We start from the raw sequence: 25237 nt of genomic DNA, 5'->3' as shown, positions 1-25237 counted from the left end.
ATGACACAAAACTTGGAAGTATTGAGAACTATGAGGAGAGTTTTGAGAACTGAGGAGGATAGTGAGAAACTTCAAAAAGGTCGTAGACAAGTTTGTGGAACGAGCAGACAAGTGGCAAATGTAATGCAGAGAATTGTGAAGTGTTTCATTTGATAGGAAGAAATGGGAGAGGTGATATAAAATAAAGGGTACCATTCTAGAGGGGGTGCAGGAGCAGAGGGACCCGAGAGTATATGTGCACGAATCACTGAAGGTAACAGGGCAGGTTGAGGGAGCAGTTAATAAACCATGTAGCATCGTAGGCTTTATAAATAGGGGCACAAAGGTACAAAAGCAAGAAAGTTATGATAAACCTGCATAAAACTCTCGTTCAGCCTCAACTGAAGTATTGTGTGCAGTTCTGGCAGCACACTAAAGAAAGGATGTGAAGGCATTAGCGAGGTTGTAAAAAAGATTCAGCAAAATGGTGAAACTTCTTTACAAAATAAGTAATTAGAATCTGTGTGTACTGCCTGAGAGTGTCATGAAGTCAGTTTTAATTGTGGCTTTCAAAAAAAGTCTTGAATCATTATCTGAAATGGAATAATTTGTAGAGCTACGGGGAAAAGGCAGGGGAGTGGCAGTAGATGCATTACTCATGCAGACATCCGGCACAGACATGATGGACCGAATGGCCTCCGTCTGTGCTATAACATTCTATGATTCTACTACATTTTAGAAAGTTGAACTATCATTTTGACAGCCACACTATCCCAATATGCCATGCTGCATAACAATGCTATCTCTTATACTTCCCTCATGGGACAAATCTGACTGGATCAACAGACAACAATCTAACATGCAATATGTACTGGGCAGAGTTTATTGGCCAAACACAATGAATGCTTCAGCTATCTTTTTTTAGGAGTACCACAGTTATTGTCGTCTCCATACTTATACTGTGCTTCTCCACAGATTATAGGAGTCAAGTCACCAAGCAGGTGTATGTAAACGGCTGGCACGTGGAAATATACTAAGCAGAGTTAGAAGGTGTATAAGTTTCACTTTGCAACCATGTGGTCAAATATTGGTGTGCACCACACATTGGCCACACATCACAAAACTTCACTTCCTGCCTGCTATTTTCGATTTATTAGATTTGTCGTTGTTCCTGTGCTGGTGGCAAAAGATGGAGGGATTATCTCCAGTGGAAAACAGCAAACCGGGGTCTAATAATGCAGATGAATACGTATTTAACACTTGTGTGATTATTTTTGAGAATCATGCAGTGTTTGTGCTGGACATTGAGTTGATAACATATATTGTGCATAGTCATTGGACAGAGGAGTCCCAAAGTCCTTTTTTTGGTTTGGTTCTCTGTGATGCTCTTATTTTAGAATGCACTTATGGCGGGGAGTAGATTAGCACATTGTATTAAATCAAGGTTTCTTCTGTTCAGTAACCGTTGCATTTCAGAATCTCACTGGTACTTTAAATAATACTTGATCCCAGAGTTATTTTGCAATCTGAAGGTACCAAGTAGATAAATGGCTGACTGCAGAGTTGTCATTTAACAAGCTAAACTGAATTATTATATTTTCCCAGCACATTTATAGTTTTTTGATAAATAAAGTAGATCAGTTCAGATTTAATCGCTTACTGAAAATCTGACTTTAATAAAGTTGCCCAAAAATACTGTCTGAATGTGGAGGAACAAACACAAGATACTAAACTGAAAGCCATTTACAAGAGATACTAGTGTGCGATCTTATGTAATTTAAGCAGGTAAGCATGGTTCTATCTGCAACCCATGTGAGTAATGGGGTGAAGGGGTGACCTGTTGCATGCAATAGTTATTTGAATTGATTTGCTTCCTTGCAGGGCAATGATATCTTCATACATTTGATTAGAAATGTTCTGTAAATACTAGAATTTATCTTTGGACATTATAATAATAATTTTTATTGTCACAAGTCAGCTTCCGTGAACACTGCAATGAAGTTACTGTGAGAAGCCCCTGGTCGCCACATTCCAGCACCTGTTCGGGTAAGGACCGGACATTAAGGACTGGAAATATATTTTAATCGCTATTTTGTAATAAACATTTTAAAGCTAATAACTTCAGTGTACAGTTCTGCCATCAGTTTCATGTCATTGCACAATTTGCTTTTGTTTTAAATATTGGGCTGGATTCTCCACCGCCGATAGCAGGGTTCCCAATGCAGCGGAGAATCGAGCACCGTGAAGAAAACAGGATAGGTGCGTAGCCGGTTAAAATGGCTAACTCCCGATTAGAATGGCCAAACCCCGATTTAAAATGGCAAACGGAAGAGGCTGATGGGAAAATCAGCCAACACGACTCAAACAGGCAGCTGCAGGCAAAACTGTGTATTCGCCTCTGGGGAGGCCAGACAGAATCGATACCTGCAGCCATCAACACAACAACACACCAGCCATCTGAATACTAATTAGCAATCCCCGGGAACAATACGCTACAAATTAGACACACAAAGCCAACCCAGACTTTTCGGCGCCAGCGGAGCTTACACAAAGAGAGGTGAATGACCACCTCGAAACCGCCCATCGATCAAGGAATCGCTCCAGCATTGGAGAATATCGAACCAAGTGATTGGGACCAAATCCAATCACTTGGAACCAGGTACAAGGTCCGCCCCGAGAGGCGGGAAGCCCCTGGGGACTATAATAGGGGCCAAGTTCAAATCGACCCTTCTTCTTCTCTCCGCACCCTTCGAGACCCTTCTGCTGACCCTCTACAACAGCCGCAAGAAACGCAAGTCTTACTCCAACGCTCGCTACGAGATAGACACTCCTGACTATCGACCTGTACCAGCTTTGAATCCCGCAGGCTCAGAACCCATACGAAAGGCCATTCGTTTCCCTAACCTGGTGGGCCATTTCCAAAGTTAAGTATTGGCCTGTTAATTGAAGTAGCTTAGAAGTAGAATTAATGTATCAGTATTGATTGCTGTATATAATAAATGTGCGTTGATTTAACTCTTACTAAGCGGTGTGTTGGATTATTGATCATTACGCGGACTTGAACCACGTGGTGGTATCAGAAAGATACCTGGCGACTCAAGAGCAAAGGTGAAAGAACAAGAGCAATTAAACTAAGGCTAAAAGAAGCAACATTTTGGCAACATCCTGACGGGACCTGATCTAGAAGTGGAAAACCACTCCGGGAGAACCCAAGAAATTTGAATTAGAAACCCAATTGGAAACAGAAAACCACAAGTGTTCAAGCAGTTCTGATCAATACCCATAATTCGGAAGTGTGTGTATGCATGCGCAACTAACAGGGCTATAAGGTAAAACTGATAGATTTTTGTTGCGTCAAAACTGTCGGAAGTCTGTATTTTCGGAAAGTAGCAAAAGCCGTACCCGCATTTACAACACCGCCTTAGCCCCCTGTTCCAAATTTAGAAGAAGCAGTCGGATCGGAAAGATGGCAATGCAGGCAATGCAGCACCTCATGAACCCTGAGGAATTTGCGGTCGCAGCGACCAGCAGCAGTAGAGTGGGACAGTGTCCCATTTGGGAGGAGGAAATCCGGAAATATCTCAAGGGGAAAGGATGCCCCCTGTGGAATGATTTCTGCGATAACGAGGAATCAGGTCCCGGGAGTATAGGACATACTTGGTGGGAGAACCTGAGCGAGATACACAAAAAGAGCTTGGGAAAAGCTCGCAAGCCGATGGCAATCGTGTCCTGTTTGGCACAATTGCGAGGCACAGAGGAGGTTGTCAAGACGCTCCGCAAAGAAGTTGAGGGCATACATCGGATGAGTAAAGTCGATGTAAGCGAAGTTGAAAAAGAGAATTTAGAATTAAGGAAGAAATTGGCAGCACAAGATGGAGAGGTGGCTGACGGCAAACGGGCTCACCAGTCTTGACTGGCGCATTTAAGCAGTTTCCAGTCGCAATATGAAAAGGCCTATCAGGACACGCAATGTGCAGTCCTGGTAAGAGAAGAAACAGAAAAACAGATAGAAGCGTTACAGAGACAATGTAGCGATCTAAAAGCAGCATTAAGAGCACTCCATGCTGCCACCACAGAACAAAGACAGAGCACCATAGATCACGCAAAGTGCCGGAGGCAGATTGCAGAGCTGCAATCACTGCTTTCTGTTCAGAAAGGTTTTCAGGAAACCTTTGGGGAAAAGTTAGACCAGGAAGACGGCCCTGATTGGGAAGAGTTACACGAAACAGCGCAGAGATATGTTCAGGGAACATGTGTGCAGGGAAAGCCCCAAATGAGAAAAGCACCCCAACCCCCCACACAGCAGATAGTTCAGGCTCCAATGAATCCTGTAACCACCCACCGCACAGCCACATCGGACGATGCGGAATATCTATATTCCACCCCCTTAACAGTGACCCAATTTCGGGACGCGTGCGAGAGGATCACACCATTCCTCCCCGCCTCAGACCCCCACCATTTCTTTGCCACAGTTAGACATCAGGTGAACATGTACGGCCTGGACGAGAGAGAGCATGTAAAGCTCATGGTTTTAAGTTTAGATCCGTCGGTAGCAGCAGCCCTTCCCAACCCACAGAACGTAGGAGGAGGCACCCTTGCAGAAATGCATACCGCGATCCTGGATGCGATCGGGTATAACCGGGGTGACCCCGTAGACGGCCTCAATAAATGTAGGCAGAAGAAATCTGAGCACCCCACAACGTTCGCTGGACGCCTGTGGATTCACTTCGCAGCAGTCTTTCGAGATGTAGACCTTGCCCATTTGTCCCCAGACAACATGGCCAAATGGACCCGCACCCTTATCTCCCATGCCACAGATACAGGACAGAAAGCCTGTACGAGTTATGATCCCTCAGAGGAGGCCCATAACGAGAAGTGGGTGGTGAAAAGATTGTCCCACGTTTGGGAGCAATCTGTTCAGAGCAAACCCACCGTTAAAAATAGCGAGTAAAAGCAGGCCGCCGCAGATATGCAGGCAGTAAAAACAACACACCAGAACCCCGCATGGGTAAATGAGGGAAAGAACAGCCCCCCACCCAAGTCACAAGAGTGTTACAACTGCGGACAGTTGGGACATTTTGCCAAAGAATGCAAGGCCCCTAAAAAAACCACAGAGGGCCCAACAGACAGGCACTCTGAATAAGAAAAAGACAGAGCCCATCCATAGCGTTAGCGCCCATTCGGATCAGACGGACTTGACCGGAACGGACTGACGGTGTACGGGCTCCCCCAGTTGGGTCTGCGACACCCTTTGGGATAGGTCAGGACGACCCGTAGTTGCAGCGAGAATTCGGGGACAGCCTATCGAATTTCTTTGGGACACAGAAGGTCCCGCACCACCATAAATTCCTCCACCCTATTTCAAAAGGACACGTGGCCCACTACAGCCACTATCACCATCAGCGGCTTTACAGGCCACTCACAACAAGGACACATCACAGCCCCTGTACCCATTCAAATTGGTAACATTACCACCAAGCACCCCGTGGTTTTAGTTGACCTGCCCCACACAGCAGAACACATTGTGGGAATTGATTTCATGAATTCCCACAACCTATCATTCGATCCAGTCAACCAGTGTGCCTGGAAGATGGCGAAATCCGCAAGAGCCCCCGCAACGCTCAACATAGGCGAATATATGAACAAAATTAGCGCCGTAGGCGAATTTTGGTTCAACCCGACCACGCTTAGCACGGACAAGCAGGTTAGGGCAGACCTGCAAAAGAACAGGGCAGCATCCGCGACCCACAAGCACGACTGTGGACGGATGATTGGCTCCGTACAAGTAACAGGACCTGACCCTAGACCCGCAAAACAGTACGGGTTTCCCCTAGAGGCAGAGGGAGAAATCTCAAAAGTAATAGAGACCTTATTAGAGCAGGGCGTCCACTAATAATGCCCCGATTTGGCCAGTGAGAAAGCCCGATGGATCATGGCGACTGACCATTGATTATCGGGAACTCAACAAAGTCACCCCCACAGCAGCCCCCACCGTAGCAACAAGTCCCGAGACCAGGCTCAAGCAGGGACTCAATTCCCGTTACTTCACGGTTTTGGACATCAGTAATGGATTCTGGTCCATTCCATTGGCAAAGGGGTGGCAGTACAAATTTGCCTTCACCTTTAAAGCACAGCAGTACACGTGGACATGCCTGCCACAAGGATTCCACAACTCCCCCTCCATTAGGGGGGTGTATCGAAAGGTACTTGGAGGCCAACGGCAACGGAGAGGTGCGGGTGGGGGTGGTATGGGAGACATTGAAGGCGGTGATCAGGGGAGAGCTAATCTCCATTAGGGCTCATAGGGAGAAGACAGAGGGTATGGAAAGGGAGAGGTTAGTGGGGGGGGATTTTGAGAGTGGACAGGAGATACGCAGAGGCCCCAGAGGAAAGATTACTTGGGGAAAGACGGCGGCTCCAGACGGAGTTTGACCTGTTGACCACAGGGAAGGCGGAGGCACAGTGGCGGAAAGCGCAGGGGGCGACCTACGAGTATGGGGAAAAGGCTAGTCGGATGCTGGCATACCAGCTCCGTAAGAGGATGGCAGCGAGGGAAATAGGGGGAGTCAAAGATGGAAGGGGAGCCACGGTTCGTAGTGCGACGAAAATAAACGAGGTATTTAAGGCCTTTTATGAAGAGCTGTACAGATCCCAGCCCCCAGCGGGGGAAGAGAGGATGAGACGATTCCTAGATCGACTGAGATTCCTGAGGGTGGAGGAGCAAGAGGTGGCTGGTTTGGGGGCACCAATTGGGTTGGAGGAGCAGAGCAAGGGTTTGGGGAGTATGCAGGCGGGGAAGGCCCCTGGACCGGACGGATTCCCGGTGGAGTTCTACAGGAAGTACGTAGACCTGTTGGCCCCGCTACTGGTGAGGACCTTTAATGAGGCAAGAGAGGAGGGGACCCTGCCCCCGACAATGTCGGAAGCGACAATTTCTTTGATCCTAAAGCGTGACAAGGACCCACTGCAAAGTGGATCATACAGGCCAATCTCGCTCCTCAATGTGGCTGCAAAGTTGCTGGCAAAAGTGCTGGCCACGAGGATCGAGGACCGTGTCCCGGGGGTGATCCATGAGGACCAGACGGGATTCGTAAAGGGCAGGCAATTAAACAATAACGTGCGGCAGCTCTTAAACGTGATGATGATGCCATCGGAGGAGGGAGAGGCGGAGATAGTGGCAGCTATGGACGCGGAGAAGGCCTTTGACCGAGTAGAGTGGGGAGTAGCTCTGGGAGGTGCTGGGTAGGTTTGGGTTCGGGGGAGGGTTTATCAGTTGGGTTAAGCTCCTTTACAGAGCCCCGATGGGTAGTGTAGTGATGAACTGGCGGAGGTCGGAGTACTTTCGACTGTACCAAGGGACGAGGCAGGGGTGCCCCCTGTCCTCCCTGTTGTTCGCATTGGCGATCGAACCATTGGCCATGTCATTGAGAGAGTCTAATAAATGGAGGGGGGTGGTCCGAGGGGGAGAAGAGCATCGGGTGTCGCTATATGCGGATGACCTGGTGCTGTACGTGGCGGATCCAATGGAGGGGATGGTGGAGGTCATGCAGACTCTAAGGGAGTTTTCGGGCTATAAGCTCAATGTAGGGAAGAGTGAGCTCTTTGTATTACAGGTGGGGGACCAAGAAAGAGGGATAGGGGACCTACCGCTGAGGAGGGCGGAGGGGAGCTTTCGGTATCTGGGGATCCAGATAGCCAGGAGTTGGGAGACCCTACATAAACTGAATCTGACGAGGTTGGTGGAGCAAATGGAGGAGGATTTCAAAAGATGGGACATGTTACCGCTCTCGCTGGCGGGTAGAGTGCAGTCGGTCAAAATGGTGGTCCTTCCGAGGTTTCTGTTTGTGTTTCAGTGCATTCCCATCGTGATCACGAAGGCCTTTTTTAAGAGAGTAGGCAGGAGTATTATGGGGTTTGTGTGGGCGAATAAGACCCCGAGAGTAAGGAGAGGGTTCCTGGAACGCAGTAGGGACCGAGGAGGGTTGGCGCTGCCAAACCTAGAGAGTTACTACTGGGCAGCAAATGTAGCGATGATCCGCAAGTGGGTTATGGAGGGAGAGGGGGCGGCATGGAAGAGGATGGAGATGGCGTCCTGTAAAGGAACGAGCCTGGGGGCGTTGGTGACGGCACCGCTGCCGCTCTCGCCGACAAAGTATACCACGAGCCCGGTGGTGGCGGCAACGCTAAGGATCTGGGGCCAGTGGAGACGGCACCGGGGTACAATGGGAGCATCGGTGTGGTCCCCGATCAGGGGTAACCACCGGTTTGTCCCGGGGAAGATGGACGGGGGGTTCCAGAGCTTCGGGCGGGGATTGGAAGAATGGGGGACCTGTTCATCGACGGGACGTTTGCGAGCCTAAGGGCACTGGAGGAGAGGTTTGAGTTACCCCCGGGAAATGCCTTTAGATATATGCAGGTGAGGGCTTTGGTGAGGCGACAGGTGAGGGAATTCCCATTGCTCCCGGCACAAGAAATTCAAGATAGGGTGATCTCGGGGGTATGGGTCGGGGAGGGCAAGGTGTCGGAAATATACCAGGAGATGAAAGAAGAGGGGGAAGCACTAGCAGAAGAGTTCAAGGGTAAAAGGGAGGAGGAGCTGGGGGAGGAGATCGAGGAAGGGCTGTGGGCTGATGCCCTGGGTAGGGTTAATTCCTCCTCCTCGTGTGCCAGGCTCAGCCTAATACAATTTAAGGTGGTTCACAGAGCACACTTGATGGGGGCGAGGTTGAGTAGGTTCTTTGGGGTAGAGGACAGATGTGGAAGGTGCTCAGGGAGCCTGGCGAACCAGGTCCATATGTTTTGGTCATGCCCGGCACTGGAGGGGTTCTGGAGAGGAGTGGCGGGAGCAATATCTCGGGTCAAGCCAGGCTGGGGGCTAGCAATATTTGGAGAAGTGGACAAACCGGGAGTGCAGGAGGCGAAAGAGGCCGGCATTCTGGCCTTTGCGTCCCTAGTAGCCCAGCGAAGGATCTTGCTAATGTGGAAGGAGGCGAAGCCCCCCAGCCTGGAGGCCTGGATAAATGATATGGCTGGGTTCATAAAGTTGGAGAGGATTAAGTTCGCCTTGAGAGGGTCTGCGCAGGGGTTCTACAGGCGGTGGCAACCGTTCCTAGACTATCTCGCGGAGCGTTCGAGGAAGGTCGGTCAGCAGCAGCAGCAACCTTGGTGGGGGGGGGGGGGGGGGACTGCCTGGGAGGATGGATGAGCAAGAGATAACATGAAGGGTTGGGGGAACTGGGGAACTGGCACGTACGGGAGAGAGCCAGTGTACAAAGCTGTGTAAATATATAATTTTGCCATGTATATTTCTTGCTCTGCGCGTTTTCGTTACGGGGGGGGGGGGGGGGGGGGGGGGGGGGTGGTGGTGGTGGTGGTATTGTTTGTAAGGGAGAAAAATTGTGTTAAAGAACTTTAATTAATATATATTTTTTTTTAAAAACTCCCCCTCCATTTTCCACCGACAGCTGGCAAATGGCTTAGCAAAATCTTCTCGCCCCGAATGTCTGGTACAGTACGTAGACGACCTACTACTGCAGACAGACACCAAGGAAGAGCACATTGAGCTTCTGTCCGAACTCCTGGAACTATTTCATTCAATTGGTTGTAAAGTCAACCCCAAAAAGGCCCAGATTTTGGAAGAAAAAGTGATATATTTGGGAACAATTAGCACGCACGGTAAACGCAAGATCGAGCATAAAAGGATTGACTCGATTGCTAAACTGCCCCTTCCCCAGAACGTTTCAGCCCTCCGGTCGTTTTTAGGACTGGTTGGCTAATGCCGAAACCACAGTGACGGTTTCGCCAGCAAGGCAGCGCCCCTCTCAGACCTCCTAAAGAAGGGAGCCCCCGGGGAATGGCTTCCGCAGCATACGGATGCTGTGGACTCTTTAAAACAGGCACTCATAGCAGGCCCCGCACTACAAGTTCCAGACCCGCTTTCCCCTTACGCCATAGAGGTACCGACCACAGACCCCTTCAGCCGTGCTCCTCCAGGAACGGCACGACCAGTTAAGACCCGTAGCTTACGCCTCCCGACTTTTAGATGCTGTGGAGCAGGGATTTTCAGCCTCTGAGAGGCACCTGCTCGCAGTTTTCTGGGCAGCCCAGTACTTTTCATATATTACCGGACTGAACCCCATCACAATTCTGACCGAACACACCCCCACCCAACTTTTACTGGACTGTCGACTCAAGGGTGGTACAGTAAGCCAAATAAGAGCAGCCAGATGGACCCTTCTCTTGCAGGGACGGGACATCACTGTGAAAAGGACAAAGACACACACCTACTTAGCCAACAATTTATAGTACCCGGGAACCCCCCATGAATGTGAGATTATCTCTCCACACCACATCACAGGCCCCTTTAATCGCTAAAACACCCCCCAGAAAGATAGATAATTCAACTCAGAGCTCCCCGCACACGGACACGTGTGAGCCCATTAAGATTTATGTGGATGGATCTTCCACAGTCTTGGATGGGAAGCGCATAACAGGTTGCGGGATCTATGTCGAGGACGCGCAGGGACGCGCCCTTGAGGAAATAGCGTGAAAACTACCCGGACACTTAGGCGCGCAGAGCTTGCGGCCATTGCATATATAGTTGAGCCCCCAGATTCCTTCCCCAGCCCAGCAAACATATACTCGGACAGCCTCTATGTCTGTAACAGCCTTATGGAATTTCTGCCCGTGGGAAGCAAGAGGATTTGTTTCCGCAGACGGAACACCCCTCCCCTCAGCCCCATTGCTCCGTCATATTTTAGAAAAAGCCCAGAACAGGACTTTTGGCATCATCAAAGTCCGTAGCCACCATCGTTCCTCCCCCCTTGGAAATGTAAAAGCCGACGCACTGGCTAAGGCAGGTTCCAGACATGGGCATTTTTGGAAACCCCCCGAAAGCACGCCACTGAGTGCGCCAGTGAGTGCAGTTCAGGTCACGCAGACTACAATCGAGGATCTAGTAGAGGCCCAGAAGCAGGACAACAATCTCTCGGAGATTGTAAAAGGGAAGTTTCCAGCCTCCTACGAAAGGTTCAGAAATACACTAACCACACATGACGGTGTGGTGTTAAAGGACACCCTTATGTGGTTCCTGAGCAGGACAGGAACCAATTGATTTGTTTGTTCCATGACGGTCATGGACATCAGGGAATCGATCCCACTACAGCCCATCTCAAACAGCTTTGTTGGTGGCCACATTTAAAGGGAGATGTAAGCCATTACATAGAAAATTGTCTTATCTGTGCGCAGAATAACCCCGACAGATATGCCAAAAAGGCCCAACTCAGCCACACCCGACCAGTTAATGGCCCCTGGACTAACCTCCAGATTGATTTTATAGGTCCATTGCCCCCTTGCAGGAATGGCTATAAATATGTACTTGTGGTCATAGACACATTTACAAAATGGGTGGAAGCATTTCCAACCCGCACCAACACTGCAAAAACCAAAGCCAAGATTCTAACCCACCACATCTTTACAAGATGGGGACTCCCCCGCAGCATTGAATCGGACCAAGGCTCCCATTTTACGGGACATGTCATGCAAAACGTCCTCACGATATTTGGCATCACCCAAAAATTCCACATTGCACACCACCCACAATCGAGTGGTATCGTGGAGCGCATGAATCGGACCCTAAAAACCACCCTCAGAAAAATGGTCCAGCAGAACACCACCACTTGGGACTCAGTCCTCCCTTTTGCGCTGATGTTTTTGCGTAACACTATTTCTACATCCACAGGTTACACCCCACACACCCTCATGACCGGACGTCCCATGAAAGGCACAGAATAAGTGTTAGGTTTAGACCTGACCAGCCCCGATGTAACGGCCCTCACACACGTGAAAGCCGTGGAGCAATTAGTTGCAAATGTTAAAACGGCTCAGTTAGCAGCCGCAGTAAAATTGGGCACCAGAAAGAAACAGAGCAAGGCTTGTTTCGACAAGACAGTGCATGCGACTGAGTACAATATCGGACAGCAAGTGATGCTTTATGTATATAACCCCAGCACATTCCTGTCACCTAAATACTCGGGTCCGTATTCCATTGCGGATAAAGTAAGCCCTTCCGTTTACAAAATAAAGTACCCCAATGCAAGACTGCCTGGTATCATATAAACCAGCTGAAGGTGTATGGAACACAGTCGAACCACGCACACCACGTCATGCTTGACGCAGCAGACCACACCCCGCCCACAGCCAGCATAACCCTACCAACCCCCACCACGTCCAGCCCAGCCACGGACTCGACCTCGACTCCACCCCCGAAATATACACTCCGCCCCGGAACGCCCACAGACTGCAGCAGCAGAGACAGCGACTGTGACTCGGACGATAGCCACAGCACGCCTCCCTACTATCCCCATACAACCAGACCCACACACAGCGACTCAGACTACGATCCAAGAGATCCCTTTCTGATCACTTTTCTGAACAAACCCCACCACCAACCCACACTGACGACCCCGATTTTGTCCCCACATAACTAGACACGAATTAATGGCACCGTGACAACTCATACCGACTCGTCCGCAACGATGAGAGCAACCCCATGCAGCCCTTTCCGCCCTGATCCACGTCAGAGTTTGGCACCCGGGAGAAGGTGACGACCTTGGGTCTGACTCCCAAACCGCCAACCCCTTTGCGACCCTGTTCACAACCGAGAACTGAGGTGTCCAGATGATGTTTTAAAGGATCCGCTTGGGAGAAGTGTTGTCCTTTCTGATGGAACCTGCAGAATGTTTTATGTTGTTTGTAAGTTTGTTAAATGTTGTATGTCCGACAGGAGAATTTTTCTCACTGCCACACGCCCATTCGGCGGAAACCTCTGAGGACTTGCCCTCAGAGACCCACCGTTGCCACACGCTTGTTCAGAGGAACTAGCTTTTCAGCTGATACTTGTTCGGATATCAGACGCCCGCTCGTAACTACCCTTCTGGTTCGAAGGATAGAACCACTACGGCAGCCCCACCACGATGACTACATTTTTGCCCGTTCTTGTCGGTTGCTCAGGCAGTGGAGAAACGGCTTGAGACCCGCCCTGCCTGGGAACTGCTGGTCAACTACGCTCGGGTAGGGGAGATACGGCATTGGTAGCCATCCTACCCGGGGACTCCATCCACCTCTTACCCGTCGCGGCCCGTACGCACCTCATTTGACATTTTTCATTTTAAAAAGTTGTGTTTGTTTAGGTAACCCTTAGGTTGCCGACCATCTGCTATTTACATCCTGGAACATTTGGATGGTAAATCAGCACTGGTTCATGATTGGGAAGTGTGCCGTGTCCTAAAATTTGTTTTTTTGAAAAAAAATGAGGGAGTCACAACACATAGTGACCAATTATTAAGGGAATAATTGGCACCAAAGGACAGACACACTAGCATACCAGATATTAAACAAAGATAGTTACAGATACTATGCTTGTTTCTACAGAACTCCAGAAGCTCCAGGACCGGAGAACACAAAGAAAGAAAAGGAACGAGAACAGCCATGAGGACTTCCTTCATAGGGATCAACATACTGTTACTGAACTTTTGGTTGCGCGTGAATGCGAACCTCATGACTTCAAACTCCCCAGCCATTAATGTTTCACTGCCCTGCAGTACCCAGAGCACAGTCACCAGCGACGCTACATCTTCTTGGTGTGCCAGGTTCATAACCTGGTACTCCTTGTCCTATGTGATCGAAACACTGTTAGCGTTGGCGATACTCTGCTGTGTAGTGCAGACTATGCGCCTACCTAAATGGAGGAGAGCCTACCGTGCTCGAACCCCGGTACATAGGATCAGATCCCCTATGTTCGGTTACGACCAGACCCCCGACCCCCGCGATCTATTATAAAATAATAAAGTGCATTCACTTGCGTTTATTGTTGTTGTAAATAAAGAGATGTAAAAAAAAAAAAAACCTTTTCATGAACAAAAAAAAAAATTGTATGATCCTGAGCTTGACTGCCAAGTCAGGAAAGACTGTATGAAATGCTGTGATTTTGTTGTATAATTGAGGAAGGTAGGATAATGGAATGTTTAGCGAGGGTAGTATACTAAGGATAAGTTAGAGGTTCCAAGTTTGTTGTTTTGTATTGCATGTCCCTGTCTGACATAGCGCCCTTAGAATTGTTAGTTAACATTTTTTGTGCATAGCTATGGTCAGTGCAGAGGCCATGTAGGAGGTGTCCCCCCCCCCGGGTCAGGGAATGGAAAGTAACAATAATGATGTGATTCTTCACGCTTCGCGTTAGGATCACAAGGAGGGAATGCAGCCAGTTAAAATGGCTAACTCCCGATTAGAATGGCCAAACCCCGATTTAAAATGGCAAATGGAAGAGGCTGATGGGAAAATCAGCCAACAGGGCTCAAACAGGCAGCTGCAGGCAAAACTGTATATTCGCCTCTGGGGAGGCCAGACAGAATCGATACCTGCAGCCATCAACACAACAACACACCAGCCATCTGAATACTAATTAGCAATCCCCGGGAACAATACGCTACAAATTAGACACACAAAGCCAACCCAGACTTTTCGGCGCCAGCGGAGCTTACACAAAGAGAGGTGAATGACCACCTCGAAACCGCCCATCGATCAAGGAATCGCTCCAGCATTGGAGAATATCGAACCAAGTGATTGGGACCAAATCCAATCACTTGGAACCAGGTACAAGGTCCGCCCCGAGAGGCGGGAAGCCCCTGGGGACTATAATAGGGGCCAAGTTCAAATCGACCCTTCTTCTCCTCTCCGCACCCTTCGAGACCCTTCTGCTGACCCTCTACAACAGCCGCAAGAAACGCAAGTCTTACTCCAACGCTCGCTACGAGATAGACACTCCTGACTATTGACCTGTACCAGCTTTGAATCCCGCAGGCTCAGAACCCATACGAAAGGCCATTCGTTTCCGACCTGGTGGGCCATTTCCAAAGTTAAGTATTGGCCTGTTAATTGTAGGAAGTAGCTTAGAAGTAGAATTAATGTATAAGTATTGATTGCTGTATATAATAAATGTGCATTGATTTAACTCTTACTAAGCAGTGTGTTGGATTATTGATCATTACTCAGACTTGAACCACGTGGCGGTATCAGAAAGATACCTGGCGACTCAAGAGCAAAGGTGAAAGAACAAGAGCAATTAAACGAAGGCTAAAACGAGCAACAGGTGCCTAATGCTCCGGCCCCTCGCTGATATGTAGGCAAATTTCAGAGAAGTGTAGAAGTAATATGGTAGTGATAGTGGGGGATTTCAACTTCCCAAATATTAACTGGGGAAGCCAAAATGTGAAAGGTTTAGAGGGAGCAGAATTCGTAAAATGCATCCAGGAGAATCTTTTAACATACAGAAGGATCTTAGAAGAACGGGCAGCACAGTGGCGCAGTGGTTAGCACTGCTGCCTCACGCCATCGAGGAATCGGGTTTGATCCTGGCCCCGGGTCACTGTCCGTGTGGAGTTTACACATTCTCCCCATGTCTGCGTGGGTCTCACACCCAAAGATGTGCAGAGTAGGTGGATTGGCCACGCTAAATTGCCCCTTAATTGGAAAAAAATGAATTCAGTACTTCAAATTTTAAAAAGGAAAAAAAAGGACCGGGACTTAATTTTCAGAAACAAAGCTGGGTAGGTGGTGGGGAAACATTTTGCAGTCAGTGATCATAACTCCATTAGATTCATGATTGTTATGGAAAAGGACATTGATGGGCCTGAGATCAAAGTTCTAAACTGGGGTAAGATCAGATATGATTTGGCCAGTGAACATGGGGCCAACATGTTCTATTCAAGAAAAAGGGTGAAATCAACAAATCCAGTGAACCCTGGATATCAAGGGATACGCAGCATTAGACAAGGAGAAAAAGGGAGACCTATGGCAGATATGGAGGGCTCAATATTGGCTGAGTGGTAGGAAGCAGAGGGTGAGGGACAAGGGGTCTTTTTCTGACTCGAGGCCCCTGTCCAGTGTGGTCCTGCAGGGTTCAGTGTTGGGGTCCTTGCTGTTTGTGTTTTATATAAATGATTTAAATATGAATGTAGGAGGGTTGATCAGTATGTTTGTGGATGATACAAAAATTGGTACGGTAGTAAATAGTGAAGAGAATAGCCTTCAATTACAGAAGGCTATAGACAGGCTGGTCAGATGGACTGATCAGTGGCAAATGAAATTCAGTCTGGTTAAGTGTGAGGTGATGCACTTGGGCAGGACAAACAAGGCAAGGGAATACATGATAAATGGCAGGATCTTGGGAAGCACCGAGGAGCAGAGGGATCGCTTAAGGTAGCAGAGCAGGTGGATACAGTGGTTAAGAAGGCATATGGTATACTTGCCTTTATTAGCCGATGCATAGAGTTCAGGAGCAAGGAGGTTATTCTGGAATTGAATAAGACGTTGATTAGACACAGCTAGAGTATTGTGTGCAGTTCTGAAATCCACATTACAGAAGGGATGTGATAGCACTGGAAAGGATGCAGAGGGGATTTACCCCTTGCCTGGGTTGGAGAGTGTTGGTTATGAAGAGAGATTGGATAGACTTCAATTGTTTTATTTGGAGCAGAGGAGACTGAGGGGGGGACATGATAGAGATGTATAAAATTATGAGGGTCACAGATGGAGTAGACAGGAATAAACCTTTCCACTTGGTGGAGGGGGTCAATGACCAGGGGGCATAGTTTTTAGTAAGGGGCAGGAGGATTAGAGGGGATGGGAGGAAAAACCTTTTTAGCCAGAGGGTGGTGGGAGTTTTGAATTCGCTGCCTGAAAGGGTGGTGGAGGAAGAGACCCTCATAACATTTAAGGAATATTTAGATGTGCACTTGCAATCCCAGGGCATACAAGTCTATGGGCCAAGTGCTGGAAAATGGGATTGGAGTGGTTAGGTGGCTGTTTTTGACTGGTGCAGACGTGATGGGCCAAAGGGTCTTGTCTGTGCTGTATGGTTCTATGACTCTAAAGTGCAGTGGCTAAGCCTCTGCTTGGGCTGGAGGAAATTGAGGGGCATTGGCTCCAGGCCTGGATGGATTCCCAGTGGAATTTTATTTAAAGTTTGCGACGGTGCTAGGGGCTAATCTACTTGGGATTCGTTAGCCATCTCTCTAATCCTGAAGAAGGATGAGGTTCCAGAGGAATGTGGGTCGGATCAGCCCATATCTCTGTTGAACGCCAATGCAACGTTACTGGCCAAGGTGCTGCCAACTTGCTTTGAGGAATGCCTGCCGGGGTTAGTTGCTAAGGACCAGATGGGGGTTTGTGAAGGGCCGACAATTGTCAGCCAATATAAGGAAACTTTTGAATGTGGTGATGTTGCCACCGTTGGGTTCGGAGCCAAAGGTAATAATTTCCATGGACGCAGAGAAACCATTCAACCGGGTAGAATGGAGTATCTCTAAACTGGGGTGGTTTGGTTTGGATCTAGGTTCATCTCTTGGGTAGATGCATTAAGCTTGGGGTACTTTCAACTGTAGGGGAACAAGGTAGAGGTGTCCCCTTTTCCAGTTACTTTTGGTGTTGGCAAATGAAAATGGCTACTGCAGAGAAGTCATCAACAGAGTGGAAGGGTATAGAGAGGGGAGGTATGGAGCATCGTGTGTACATGGACGACTTGCTGTTGTCTGTTGTATGTAACAGACTCTCTCTCCAGTGTAGGAAAGATTATGAGGTGTTTTTGTCTCCTTTTTGGGTTATAAACTCAACGTGGGGAAGAGTGGGGTGTTTGCAGTGAGCCCTCGGGGACAGGGAGTGGGTTTGGAGAAATTGTCTTTTTGGCTGGCTTGGTCGAGTTTCGGATATTTGGAAATACAGGTGGCTCACGACTGGGCCTTGTTGCACAAGCTGAACTTGGCAGGACTGATAGAAGGGGTGAAGGGGCATTTGAAAAGGTGGGATGCTCTCCTATTATCATTAGCAGGGAGGGAGAGCGTTCAAACAGTGAAAATGACGGTCCTTCCAAAATTGTTATTTATATTCCATGGATTGTGGAGGAAGGGTTGGTTTGGGGGCGGATGGAGGAAGCTTCCTGTACAGGGTCGTGTTTGAGGGTATTGGCGACGGCTCCTCTTCCATTCTCACCAGCCAGGTACTCTATGAGCCTGGTGGTAGTAGTATCCTTAAGAGTCTGGAACCAGTTTAGGCAATATTTTAAGCTGGAGTTGATGTCATTAAGTACACTGATATGTGGGAACCAAAGATTTATCCCGGCACGGTTGGACTCATCACACAAGGTCTGGGAAGAGCAACAGGTAGAAAGGTTTAGGGATTTATTTGTGAAGGGTAGGTGAAGGGAGCAAGTCTGGAGGAAGCGGTGGAAAAGTTTCAGCTTCCAGGGGGGAATGGATTCAGATATTTACAGGCGAGAAACGTTGTTCGGAAGGGGTTTTCTATGTTTCCTCGGTTGCCAGCTCTCTCCTTGATGGAGAAGATAGTGGACGGGATTCTCCGGTCGCCAGCACCGAAATCGCGTTCGGCAATTGGCCGGAGAATACCTGTTTCTCCAAATCAGGGGCGGAGCATCGAGAAAGCGGCGCCGCCTCCCTCCAAAGCGGCGGACTTGCCCAACCCCCAATGCTCACCCCCCTGACTGGCCGATTTCCCGATGGCGTATGTCTCTCATGAACTCACCCATCGGAAACTTGGAGTCTAGCGCCACCACAGTGTGGGAAGGGCCGATCCATAGGCAGGGGTGACTATGGGGGGTGGTCCAGGGCTCGCCAGCTGGCCAAAGAGGGGGCACTATTTCACAGGCCGGGTCCGCGCGCGGCTGGCGCCATGTTGCACGCGCGACTTCTGCAGGCCGCCACCATGCACATGCGCAGCCACGGACCCAGCAATTCTCCGGGCCGTATCGGCAGCTAGAGTCGGGTGCTCGACGCTGCTCGGGTGCTCGCTCCCAGCCAAACGGAGGATCGGGGGCCGTTTTGCAACGAATATTCGGGAGTAAAACACTACCATTCGCACGCCGGCGTGAGGACATAGTCTGACAATCGGAGAATCCAGCCCAGTGCCTTTTGGATGGGATTTGGGGGAAGGGAAGATCTCTGCTATTTATGGGCAGTTGATGGAGAGCGAGAGGCTTCGCTGGAGGAGATAAAGAGAAAATGGGAGGAAGAGCTGGGGTGTGCATTTGAGGGGGGGTGGAGTGAGGCTCGATAGAGAGTAAACTCTACCTCCTCATGTGCTAAACTGAGCCTAATACAGTTTAAAGTGGTGCACAGAGAGCACATGACTAAAACACGCACAAGTGGGTTATTTCCGGAGGTGGAGGACAGATGCGAGTATTGTTACAGGGTGCCGGTGAACCACTCGAACATGTTTTGATCCTGCTCGAAATTGAGGAAGCTCTGGAGTCTTTCTTTGAGACCATGTCATAGGTACACTATGTCGGAGATTTGGGGGGGTAAAGGTGGCGCCGTGTCAGTGCGTGCCTATATTTGGGATATCGGATGAACCGGAGCTGCAGGAGGGGAAATGGGCTGATGTATTTTGTGTGTGTGTGTGTGTGGGGGGGGGGGGTCGATCAGAACTTTTACATCTGGAGAAAGTTAAATACGCCATGGTGGGGCAGTCAGTGAAAGGGTTTCTATTCAAGGTGGAGACGGTTTATCTCCTTCTTCAAGAATTGGTAGCCATCAGCAAATGGGAGGGGGGGGGGGGTCGATCAGAACTTTTACATCTGGAGAAAGTTAAATACGCCATGGGCAGGGTGGGGCAGTCAGTGAAAGGGTTTCTATTCAAGGTGGAGACGGTTTATCTCCTTCTTCAAGAATTGGTAGCCATCAGCAAATGGGAGGGGGGGGTGGGGGGGGGGGGTGAGGGTTTCACAAAAAAAGAGGCATATGGGGTGGGGTGGGTTGTTAGTTTATGATGAAAATTGTATAAAGTTGATTGAGTGTTGTGTATATAGTAAAATGGAAAATGTCCTGAACAAAAATAAATTTTATAAAAGGAAATACAAATTATTTTAAAAATATGTATCCATTGATAAAATAGACGAGAAACTAGGAATATAGGCACTTAATAATTATGCAACCTTCTTAGTCTCTATGCTGTCAGATTGCATTCACAACTTACAATCACGAATGAGTTGTAATTTCTTCCAACCATCAGCTTGAATACATGGCACATATACTAACCACTGACCCCAACTCTCTCCCTCGAGGTTGCTGGCAACCATGGCATCATCTTTGACCAGAAACTGAGATTTGGCAGCCATATTGAGAAGTGCCAATTACTTCTGCCTCCAGAATAGCCACCCTACCATTATCCCTGCCTCAGTCTGTTCTGCTACACAAAGTCCCTTCCACATCTTTGACAACTTCAGGGGCTGGATTTTATGGCATGGAGGGAGAAGGGGTGCAGACTGCTTGCCCCCCAGAAAGTCAGGTTGGCTGGCAGTCAACACACTGGAAGGAAACCCACCCCACAGCCATAACACACTCAGGGTGGGCTAAGATAAGAGTGGGACTTCTGCCCCTCAGCGAGAGGAAATACAGCTCTCCAATCTGAAAGCTGGTACCATTAGCAGTCCCAGCAGTGAGTGCCAGAGCTCAGTATTGTGCACTGCCAGTATGCAAAAAGGAGCATGCTACCAAAATCAGATGGGTCCAGGCCCCCCCACATATACACCCCCACGCCCCCCCCACACACAAACACACCCACAAAACGTCCCCCAACACACACCCACAAAATGCCCCCCCAAACCACACCCACAAAACGCCCCCCCAACACACCCCCACAAAACGCCCCCCCAACACACCCCCACAAAACGCCCCCCCAACACACCCCCACAAAACGCCCCCCCCAACACACCCCCACAAAACGCCCCCCCAACACACCCCCACAAAACGCCCCCCCAACACACACCCACAAAACGCCCCCCAACACACACCCACAAAACGCCCCCCCCAACACACACCCACAAAACGCCCCCCCCATCACACACCCACAAAATGCCCCCAACACACACCCACAAAATGCCCCCAATACACACCCACAAAACGCCCCCAACACACACCCACAAAACACCCCCCCAAACACACACCCACAAAACACCCCCCCCAAACACACCCACAAAACGCCCCCCCAAACACACACCCACAAAACGCCCCCCCAAACACACACCCACAAAACGCCCCCCCCCAAACACACCCACAAAACGCCCCCCCCAAACACACACCCACAAAACGCCCCCCCCAAACACACACCCACAAAACGCCCCCCCCAAACACACACCCACAAAACGCCCCCCCCAAACACACACCCACAAAACGCCCCCCAAACACACCCACAAAACGCCCCCCCCAACACACCCACAAAACGCCCCCCCCAACACACCCACAAAACGCCCCCCCCAACACACACCCACAAAACGCCACCCCCAACACACACACAAAACGCCCCCCCCAATTCACACCCACAAAACACCCCCCAACACACCCACAAAACACCCCCCAACACACCCACAAAACACCCCCCAACACACCCACAAAACACCCCCCAACACACCCACAAAACACCCCCCAACACACCCACAAAACGCCCCCCAACACACCCACAAAACGCCCCCAACACACCCACAAAACGCCCCCCAACACACCCACAAAACGCCCCCCAACACACCCACAAAACACCCCCCAACACACCCACAAAACACCCCCCAACACACCCACAAAACACCCCCCAACACACCCACAAAACACCCCCCAACACACCCACAAAACGCCCCCAACACACCCACAAAACGCCCCCAACACACACCCACAAAACGCCCCCAACACACACCCACAAAACGCACCCAACACACACCCACAAAACACCCCCCCAACACACACCCACAAAACGCCCCCCCCAACACACACCCACAAAACGCCACCCCCAACACACACCCACAAAACGCCACCCCCAACACACACACAAAACGCCCCCCCCCCAATTCACACCCACAAGCGCCCCCGCCAACACACACCCACAAGAGGGTTGCTGAGTGAGTGCTTGTTGAGAAGGGGAGTGAATAACAGGTAAGCTCTTTCTTTCTTTTTCTTTTTTTTAATCTAGAGGGGATGGCAGGGAAGGTAGTGCAATGTTCCTCCTGCAGAATGTTTGAGGTGAGGGACGCCGACAGTGTCCCTGCTGATTTCATCTGTGGGAAGTGCACCCATCTCCAGCTCCTCAGAAACCACATTAGGGAACTGGAGCTGGAGCTGGATGAACTTCGGATCATTCGGGAGGCAGAGGTGGTCAAAGATAGAAGCTTCAGGGATGTAGTTACTCTGAAGAATAAAGATAGATGGGTGACGGTGAGAGGGGCTGGGAGGAAGCAGTCAGTACAGGGATCCCCTGTGGTGGCTCCCCTTAGTAACAAGTACACCGCTTTGGATACTGTAGGGGGACGACTTAACAGGGGTAAGCCATGGGGTGCAGGTCTCTGGCACAGAGTCTGTCCCTGTTGCTCAGAAGGGAAGGGGGGGGGGGGAGGGAAGAGGAGTAGAGCATTAGTCATTGGAGACTCCATAGTTAGGGGGATAGATAGGAGATTCTGTGGGAACGAGAGAGACTCGCGGTTGGTGTGTTGCCTCCCAGGTGCCAGGGTGCGTGATGTCTCGGATCGTGTTTTCGGGATCCTTAAGGGGGAGGGGGAGCAGCCCCCAGTCGTGGTCCACATAGGTACCAACGACATAGGTAGGAAAAGGGATAGGGATGCAAGGCAGGAATTCAGGGAGCTAGGGTGGAAACTTAGATCTAGGACAGAGTTATTATCTCTGGGTTGTTACCCGTGCCACGTGATAGTGAGACGAGGAATAGGGAAAGAGAGGAGTTGAACGCGTGGCTACAGGGATGGTGCAGGAGGGAGGGTTTCAGATTTCTGGATAATTGGGGCTCATTCTGGAGTCGGTGGGACCTCTACAAACGGGATGGTCTACACCTGGACCAGAGGGGTACCAATATCCTGGGGGGGAAATTTGCTATTGCTCTTCGGGAGGGTTTAAACTAGTTCAGCAGGGGCTTGGGAACCTGAATTGTAGTTCCAGTATACAGGAGGTTGAGAGTAGTGAGGTCATGAGTAATGTTTTAAAGTTGGAGGAGTGTACTGGCAGGCAGGAAGGTGTTTTTTTTTTTAAATAATATTTTATTGAAAATTTTTGGTCAACCAACACAGTACATTGTGCATCCTTTACACAACATTGTAACAATACAGATAATAATGACCTTTTTTAAATTTAAACAAAAACAACAACAAATAAATAAATATTAAATAACAAAAAATAAAAACTAGCCCTAATTGGCAACTGCCTTGTCTCAGGCCACCCCCCCCCCCCCCCCCATCCCCCCCCCCCCCCCCCCCCCCCAAGTCCTGGGCCGCTGCTGCTGCCTTCTTTGTTCTCCCCTATCTATCTTTCCGCAAGATATTCGACGAACGGTTGCCACCGCCTAGTAAACCCTTGAGCCGACCCCCTTAGGACGAACTTAATCCGCTCTAACTTTATGAACCCCGCCATATCATTTATCCAGGTCTCCACCCCCGGGGGCTTGGCTTCTTTCCACATTAGCAATATTCTGCGCCGGGCTACTAGGGACGCAAAGGCCAAAACATCGGCCTCTTTCGCCTCCTGCACTCCCGGCTCTTGTGCAACCCCAAATATAGCCAACCCCCAGCTTGGTTCGACCCGGACTCCTACTACTTTCGAAAGCACCTTTGTCACCCCCATCCAAAACCCCTGTAGTGCCGGGCATGACCAAAACATATGGGTATGATTCGCTGGGCTTCTCGAGCACCTCGCACACCTATCCTCCACCCCAAAAAATTTACTGAGCCGTGTTCCAGTCATATGTGCCCTGTGTAATACCTTAAACTGAATCAGGCTTAGCCTGGCGCACGAGGACGACGAGTTTACCCTGTTTAGGGCATCTGCCCACATCCCCTCCTCAATCTCCTCCCCTAGCTCTTCTTCCCATTTCCCTTTTAGTTCATCCATCATAGTCTCCCCTTCGTTTCTCATTTCCCTATATATATCCGACACCTTACCGTCCCCCACCCATTTCTTTGAGATGACTCTGTCCTGCACCTCTTGTGTCGGGAGCTGCGGGAATTCCCTCACCTGCTGCCTCGCAAAAGCCCTCAATTGCATGTACCTGAATGCATTCCCTTGGGGCAACCCATATTTCTCGGTCAGCGCTCCCAGACTCGCAAACTTCCCATCCACAAATAGATCTTTCAATTGCGTTATACCTGCTCTTTGCCACATTCCATATCCCCCATCCATTCCCCCCGGGGCAAACCTATGGTTGTTTCTTATCGGGGACCCCCCCAGTGCTCCGGTCTTTCCCCTATGTCGTCTCCACTGTCCCCAAATCTTCAGTGTAGCTACCACCACCGGACTCGTGGTATAGTTCCTTGGTGAGAACGGCAATGGGGCTGTCACCATAGCCTGCAGGCTGGTCCCCCACAGGACGCCCTCTCTAATCTCTTCCACGCCGCTCCTTCCTCCTCTCCCATCCACTTACTCACCATTGAAATATTAGCGGCCCAATAATACTCACTTAGGCTCGGTAGTGCCAGCCCCCCCCTATCCCTACTACGCTGTAAGAATCCCTTCCTCACTCTCGGAGTCTTCCCGGCCCAAACAAAACCCATGATACTCTTTTCTATCCTTTTGAAAAAAGCCTTCGTGATCACCACCGGGAGACACTGAAACACAAAAAGGAATCTCGGGAGGACCACCATCTTAACCGCCTGCACCCTCCCTGCCATTGACAATGCTACCATATCCCATCTCTTGAAATCTTCCTCCATCTGTTCCACCAACCGCGTCAAATTTGGCCTGTGCAATGTGCCCCAATTCTTAGCTATCTGGATCCCCAGGTAACGAAAGTCTCTTGTTACCTTCCTCAACGGTAGGTCTTCTATTTCTCTACTCTGCTCCCCTGGATGCACCACAAACAGCTCACTCTTTCCCATGTTCAATTTATACCCTGAAAAATCCCCAAACTCCCCAAGTATCCGCATTATTTCTGGCATCCCCTCCGCTGGATCCGCCACATATAGTAGCAGATCATCCGCATATAAAGATACCCGGTGTTCTTCTCCTCCCCTAAGTATTCCCCTCCATCCCTTGGAACCTCTCAGCGCTATCGCCAGGGGCTCAATCGCCAGTGCAAACAGTAATGGGGACAGAGGACATCCCTGCCTCGTCCCTCTATGGAGCCGAAAATATGCCGATCCCCGTCCATTCGTGACCACACTCGCCACTGGGGCCCTATACAACAGCTGCACCCATCTAACATACCC

The 25237-nt window shown here is 49.7% G+C and overlaps 1 protein-coding gene across 3 annotated transcripts in view; it reads right to left on the bottom strand.

Annotated features, from left to right (window-relative positions):
• The window catches only part of LOC140401751 (SERTA domain-containing protein 2-like), a 147801-nt gene that overhangs the window by 62942 nt on the left and 59622 nt on the right, over positions 1 to 25237 (bottom strand). The gene's annotated exons all lie outside the window — the stretch shown is intronic.

The sequence above is a fragment of the Scyliorhinus torazame genome, chromosome 2 (genome assembly GCF_047496885.1).
Source record: "Scyliorhinus torazame isolate Kashiwa2021f chromosome 2, sScyTor2.1, whole genome shotgun sequence".
Taxonomy (NCBI): Eukaryota; Metazoa; Chordata; class Chondrichthyes; order Carcharhiniformes; family Scyliorhinidae; genus Scyliorhinus; species Scyliorhinus torazame.
Note: the sequence above shows the minus strand (reverse complement) of the source record. Positions and strands in the feature narration are given on the sequence as shown.